This window comes from Apium graveolens, chromosome 9 (genome assembly GCF_009905375.1).
Source record: "Apium graveolens cultivar Ventura chromosome 9, ASM990537v1, whole genome shotgun sequence".
Taxonomy (NCBI): Eukaryota; Viridiplantae; Streptophyta; class Magnoliopsida; order Apiales; family Apiaceae; genus Apium; species Apium graveolens.
In genome coordinates this window covers 31,692,341-31,700,079 of record NC_133655.1, presented here as the reverse complement: position 1 = coordinate 31,700,079, position 7,739 = coordinate 31,692,341, and the positions used below count along the sequence as shown (strand labels likewise).

General features: G+C 38.5%; 1 non-coding gene across 1 annotated transcript; it reads left to right on the top strand.

Annotated features, from left to right (window-relative positions):
* The first annotated feature begins 1,938 nt into the window (after positions 1 to 1,938).
* LOC141687803 (small nucleolar RNA R71) lies at positions 1,939 to 2,045 on the top strand. Its single transcript, XR_012561285.1, has one exon. It is a non-coding gene; the product is annotated as a small nucleolar RNA R71 (small nucleolar RNA).
* Positions 2,046 to 7,739: the final 5,694 nt, after the last annotated feature.

The window sequence follows — 7,739 nt, the reverse complement described above, 5'->3', positions numbered from 1 at the left end:
TCTTCCTCACTACCTGAAAGGTCAGATGAAATAATAACAGGTAACGTAGATGAATCACCTAAAAAAGCATACCTCAAGTGTTCAGGTAATGGCTTGAGCTCCAAGGTAGGTGCTTCCTCTATTGATGGTTTGAGCTTCCCTTCAGCATTCTTAAGGTCAGAAGTACCAAGAGATTCAAATGGTATGTCCAGCTTTCGCTTCCATGGAGAAGCGTTCAGATATTGTAATTGCTCGTTGCTATCTTCATCATCGCTGTCAAAATCCCCCACTAAGGCCTTTTCCAATACATCAGACATTAGCATGTGATCGAGTTCCGAAGTAACCGCAGAATCAATCACATCCACTTTTAAGCACTCCTCATCTTCTGTAGGGAATTTCATTGCCTTGAATACGTTGAAGGTCACATCCTGATCTTGGACCCGCATAGTAAGTTCCCCTTTTTGCACATCTATCAAGGTACGGCCAGTAGCCAAGAAAGGCCTCCCCAAGATTATGGGAATCTTCTTATCTTCCTCAAAATCCAGAATAACAAAATCTGCTGGAAAGAAGAGCTTATCCACCTTGACGAGCACATCCTCAACTATGCCCCTTGGGTAAGTAATGGAACGGTCAGCCAATTGTAGTGACATGTACGTGGGTTTTGGATCAGGCAGATCCAGCTTTTTAAAGATCGACAACGGCATCAGATTAATGCTTGCTCCCAAATCACCAAGGCACTTGTCAAAAGTTAGATTGCCAATGGTGCAAGGAATGGTGAAGCTTCCTGGATCTTTCAGTTTTGGTGGTAACTTTTGCTGCAGAACAGCGCTGCATTCTTCCGTGAGAGCAACGGTTTCAAGGTCATCCAGTTTCACCTTCCTTGAAAGAATAGTCTTCATAAACTTCGCATAACTAGGCATTTGTTCAAGAGCTTCAGCGAAAGGTATATTGATGTGAAGTTTCTTGAACACCTCCAGAAACTTCCCGAACTGTCTATCCAGCTTTTGTTGCTGCAATCTCTTTGGAAAAGGTGGTGGAGGATAGAGCTGTTTCTCCCCTGTATTAGCCTCAGGCAAAGTGTGTTCAACAGTAGTCTTCCTTGGTTCCGCCGCTTTCTCTTTTTGCTTAGATTCTTCACCTCTAATTTCAGCTTCTACTTCTTTTGCCTTTTCAGCATCAGCTACTTTTCCAGACCTTAAGGTAATAGCCTTGACTTGCTCTTTAGCTTCCTTTCTGCCTGGTACTTCCGTGTCACTGGGAAGAGTGCCAGGTTGACGATTGAGCACTGCATTGGCTAATTGACCGATTTGATTTTCCAAGGTCTTGATAGAAACCGCCTGACTCTTGCACAACAGCTTAAGTTCCTCAAAATCAGCACTAGTGGGTGCAGCTGCACTTCCCTGTTGAGGATATGATTTCCTTGTAGCATACTGCTGTGTTTGCTGGAATCCAGGTGGGTTAAACTGTTTACTCACTCCTTGCTGATATGGTGGCTGAATAGCATTCTGATTATTCCCCCAGCTGAAATTTGGATGATTTCTGTTGTTAGGATGATAGGTCGCTGGCACAGGCTGCTGTTATCGCTGATAATTATTCACATACTGAACAGATTCGTTTACAAGAGAACACTGATCCGTAGCATGAGAACCTGCATAAAGCTCACAAACCATAGCTATTTGATTAACTCCATACGTAGCCAAAGAATCAACCTTCATTGATAGCGCTTGGAGCTGGGCTGCAATAGCGGTGGCTGCATCAACTTCCAGAATACCTGCTACCTTGCCTGACGTCATCCTCTGAGTTGGATTTTGATGCTCATTTGCAGCCATCGTCTCGATAAGATTATACGCCTCAGTATAGCTTTTAGCCCATAAGGCGCCTCCAGCTGCTGCATCGAGCATGGGCCGAGATTGGTCCCCTAAACCATTATAGAAACCAGTGATCACCATCCAATCCGGCATTCCATGATGTGGACATTTTCTCAACATTTCCTTGTAGCGTTCCCAAGCCTCGCACATAGATTCTGTAGGTTGCTGCGCAAACTGAGTAAGAGCACTCCTCATAGCAGCAGTCTTTGCCATTGGATAAAACTTCACCAGAAACTTTTACGCAAGATCTTGCCACGTAGTGATGGACCCAGCTGGTTCAGAATGTAACCAGTCTTTAGCCTTATCCCTCAGTGAGAATGGGAAAAGCCTCAACTTGATAGCCTCATCAGTCACGCCATTATACTTAAAAGTGCTGCAGATCTCGACAAAATTCCTTATGTGCATGTTGGGGTCTTCAGTTGCCGCTCCTCCAAAAGAAACAGAATTTTGCACCATCTGAATAGTGTCCGGCTTGATTTCAAAGGTGTTAGCTTGAATAGCCGGATGAAGGATGCTTGACTGAATGTCATCAATTTTTGGCCAAGAAAAATCCATAAGAGCTGGATCAGCTTGAACAATACGATCTCCCATGTTTACTGGTTCTTTCTGCTCAGTTCCTGAATCCGAATCCTCCAAATCTAACTTCTCCGGAATATCAAGAACTTCGTCTGTCTCCTCAGTTGTATCTAAAGTCCTCTTGCGAGCACGAGAACGAGTTTGCATAAACGCTTGCTAAAGTACCTGAAACACAACCGAAAAGAGTAAGTAACTACTACGTCCTAATCACTGAGTCCTAATGACCAATGATGGTAAGTACATAAACTAAACAAATACGCCGAATCCCCGGCAGCGGCGCCAAAAACTTGTTAGGGCGAAAACACGCGCTAATATTCATGCAAGTATACGCGTTCGCAAGTAATATAGAATACTTTCTAGTTCGTTCCCTCAGAGACTCAGACTAAATTATTATCTAAGTAAACTTACTCACCAATGTATGATTACTTCTCAATGTTAAGATAATAACACTTAAAATTGTTGATTAAATATTAACTATAACTAACTACTTAATTAACCACTTAACTAACACTTCAATTTATCAATAATAAAACACTCATGAGATCACAACTTCATTATTACTTCCTTCTATAGCCATTGTTATTACCTTTAGCATGTGACAGTGATGATATTAATCGAATAACACGAAACTGATAAAAGCCAACTTTCATTGTACTAATACCATTCTACCAAGCATCCACAATTAAGATAGAAGTTGAATAGTCATCAATTATGTTGAGTTCCTATATGTCTACAGAAATTGACAACACAACGATTTAAGCACAAGTTATTCTTTTTGATTACATAGGGCAAATAAAACTGTTAGAGTTACCCACTAATCATGCACAACGTACATGAACCTATGCTAGCATGGCAAGTTCTAAATCTCAAGATCCACCGTCGCTTCACAAGAGATTAACACCCTATCTTATATGTTCGCGACGCACATAAGACGAATACGCACAACCAATACTAGATATCATGCAATCATCACACACTAAAGTATTAAATAATTAACTAAAGAATTCCATAATAAATCCGTTGCAACGCCATGATCACGATTAGCCCATAATAGAACTTATCGCCATCATGGGTTCATATGAAATCATGATAAACAAACACAAGAAAATAATAACTAAACTAATTATATTAAAACAGAGTACGTCACAAGAGTAAATAAGTCAAAGCAAGAAAACTAGCATCCAACGTTACAACGAAACAAGAATCACAAGAATATATGCTTCCTCTTCGTTGCGGTGTGCTAAATCGGTCTTCTTCCTTATCTCCTTCGCTTCTTGCGTAAAACACAATCTAAAACATAATCTCCTTAATACTCTCTGTGAAAACGTCTCAAATCTACCTATATAATAGTCCCATAAAACTCAGATTACATAGAAGTTGGAAGCCAAACAGAAGTAGAAGTCTAAAATAATTTATTTTTTTCCCCGACCCTGCGCGGCCGCTCAGCATAGCTGCGCGGCCGCTCAGCATTGCTGCGCGGGCGCGCAGGCCTCTACTGGAAAAAATCCAGGTTTGCTCCGTTTCTTCGCCGTAATCTGCCCATTCCTTTCCTCTCGCAATGGTGAACACATGTCAAGGCTTATTCTTGATGATTCCTCCCCCGAAATGCAACTAATACCCTGAAATGCATAAACACTAGAAAAATGCATCAAATACACAAAATACTTGATTTCAAGACACCAATTTAAGCCATTTTAAGACGTTCTAAGTGGTATAAAATGCCACTTATCACATGTTCAGTGAACTTATTCTATAATAAGCACCTACATACTAGCTATAGTGTCACCACATAAATGTCTATGAGAACAGACATCCTTCATAATGAAGCAAGCATAGTATGTACCGATCTCTGCGGATTATTAATTACCAGTTAGTAATCCTACGACCAGGAACTATTTAAGTTTAGAGTTATCATCTTTTAGGTCTCACTATTATGATCTCATCATAATCCATAAAAAGCTTTACTCTAAACTATGGTATATCTTATTTAAACACTTAAATAGATAAAGCCCGTAATAAAAACAAAATAAGTCTTTTATTAATATCAATGAAATCAAAACAGATTACACAGGAAGTTATTCCTAAATCCTAATACATGATTGGACTTAGGACATATTCCTTTCACTTAGAAGCTCCAACATCAATTAATCCATCAACAACACCTTTTACTGATGCTACTCAAACTCCAGAATTGTCTACAACACCTTCTCTGCATCTAGATGTTGATGATCAGAATATAGGTGAGCATCAGGATATGGCTATTGATCAGAACTTGGAAACAGATCAGCACTTAGAGGATGATTCTGAAGCCTCAATTGCTTCTCATACTGTTGTTTTATCAGAAGATGCTGATTCTGTTAGTTCTGATGCTTCAAATGCTGATACTACTGGTGATGCTGCTATTAATGCAGATGATGATGAAGCTGGTCCTTCAGGACATGCACCTCAACAAACTGTTCATAAATCTGAACTAGTTAAGAAGTTTGTTACAAGAGCAGCACCAGTACCTTGGAGTGAAACTCCTAGAGGACAGGAGTGGAATAAGGAATGGAACTCAGTTACCTTTGTTCCATCTGAAAAGATTCTTGCTGAGCACTTGGCAAAAGCTGATGAAATGTTAATTAATGATAATTTAAAGACACAGCTTCGAGTCACTGTATTGAGTACTAGACATCTTCAAGGTCTCCATTCAACAACTCATGCAGAGTTACATAAAGTTCAGGAAGAATTGCTCAAGCAAGAAACGACTCAGAAAATTGATAAGAAAAAATTCTTCCAAACTACCTTTGACAGAGTTGCTTACATGGAGAAGACCCAAGAGAAGCAACAGTCTCAGATTGATGATATTTTGAAAAATCAAGCTTCTCAACAATCTCAACTCGATGAAATCCAAGCCTCAGTGGAATTGCTTGTCTCTCTTCTCTTACCTGCTGATGCCAAAAAGGGGGAGAAAGTAATTAAGTCCAAATACAAAACTGTTAAGACACTGAAGGGGAAGGATGATGAAAAAGATGACCAGGGAAACTCTGGAATGGGTGGAGGTCATGGTCAAGGTAGAAGTTTTTCATCAAGAAGAGCTGAAATTACAAGTCACAGGATAAGTTCTGATGCTGGAAAAAGAATTACTTCTGCTACTGGTAAAAGGATAAGTTCTGATGAACTTTTGGATCTTGATGAAGAAATATCAAGACAACTATTTCTGAAAGAAAATCCAGGAATGGACTTTGAGAGTCTGATGGAAGAAGAAGCTAGACTTAAGTTAGAAAAAGTCAAATCTAAATCTGAAGCTTCTGTTGGTAAAAAGAAACTTTCAAAGGCCAAAGGCATTGTGATAAAAGAAAGAACAAATCCTGAAGCAGCCAAGGCTAAATCACAATTGCAGATAGATACAAGGTCCAAGGGCAAATAGAAAGTTAGTGAACCTATCAAGGTTTATGTGCCTCCTGTGGATGAAGAAATTACTGTTGAAGATGCTGACCTTGCTCTGACTTCAAGAAAAATTTCTAAGACAACCTCTGACATGGCTCAAGTTGTTCAGAGTCAAGATATAGTTAGTTCTGATATCTCAAAGAAGCAAGTAACCTCTGACATAGCTCAAGTTAACTTGATATCAGAAGATAAATCAAAGGAAACCTTTGACATTGCTCATGTTAAACCTTCAAAATTACTCCTACCAGGATTCACCAAAGCCAAATAGACTCAACCTTTGAAGACTGTTGTAAGTGGTTTTGAAGCAAGAGTGGTTACTGAAAAGGAAGTAAGAGATAAATCTGGATTGGGTAGTGCTGATGAAAGAAGAATACATAACACAACCAATGATCCAACTTCCTTAAGTGAACCAGGTATTGGAGCAACTCCTGAAAGATTGAATCAACTAGAATCTGTACAGATGGTTTACCATACCTACTTGAGAGAACACATCTTGTTGTACTTCATGACAGATGGTAGGGTTTATCATATAAGGGAAAATGCCATTCCACTGAAGTATTTTGAAGAATTGGAACATGTATTATTCTTACTTTAAGTGAATGACAAAATAACAGAAAGTGCTGCAAACTATTTGAAGAGTCAAATTCAGAGACAGAAAAGGCTTTATTCTGTAAAGTCTGACAGCACATATCTTCCAAAGTACAGAGATCACAAGGGTGATATTGTTGAGATGAAGCCTAACTCTTCTAAGATTATAACTACCTTTCTGGGTTACAAGGCTGTGGAATTCAATCTTGAGTCTGACAAGGCGTATTTGATCAGACTAGATCAGGACATAAGGAAAGCTAAAATTAATGATCTCAGGGCTGCAATCTTTCAAAATGGTGAAGATTCTGCAGAACTTAAAGATGCTAAAAGGAGGATGATTGATGAACTCAGATATGCTGAGAGATGTTTATTAAAGAACTATCTTAGAACAACTCCTGACATCAGAGAGATCAGAAAGTGAAGCCAAGTCAAGATCTACAACTGCTCAAATTCTGATATGAATACAGACTGAAGTTGTTATCAAAAGTTAAAGTTGGTAATGCTTTAAGGACTGTAAGTTGTAGTTATCTAGTCAAATTCTCATGCATTTGTACTTAATGTTTTTGACATCATCAAATATCTGTTAACTTGTATATTATGCTAATTTACAAGTTGGGGGAGATTCTTAGATATATTTGATAATGTCATGTCTAATATGATTTATGTTTAGTTTTCGGATCTTACTTAAACAGGACAAATCAGTACTTAACTGAAATCAGCACTTATACTGAAGTCAGAACTTAAGTCATCAGTACTTAAGGTTCAGGAGATATTTATCAGAAGATAATATCAGGACTTAAAGGAAACGTTCAGATAAGGAAGGCGGCTGATTGAAAGGAAAAGAAGATCAAGACAAACGTAAGAAGAGATATGCATGAAGAAGGAATTCTATGAAGAATAGAATACTTGGAAGAAAAGATATCTGATTGATATATTTTAGGAAGCAGAATTATATTCCATATCAATTAGCGATTATCTTGTAATTGTGTAGTATATAAATACTGACATAGAGTTTATACTATAAGTGTTATCATTATCGAGAAGATTATTCATTGTAACCCTAGCAGCTCTCGTGATATTTGTTCATCACTGAGAGAGGACAGTTCCATAATGTAACAAAATTTATTGCTTTGAATAAAATCTGTTTTCTGTTACTTGTGTTATTAGAATTCAATTTGATTGTGTTATACACTGTATTCACCCCCTCTACAGTGTGTGTGACCTAACATTACTGATTTCAGAAGATGAGCTCGAATGATGAATTGGCCGCAATGGTTGGAAGGAGAAAGGTTGATATTG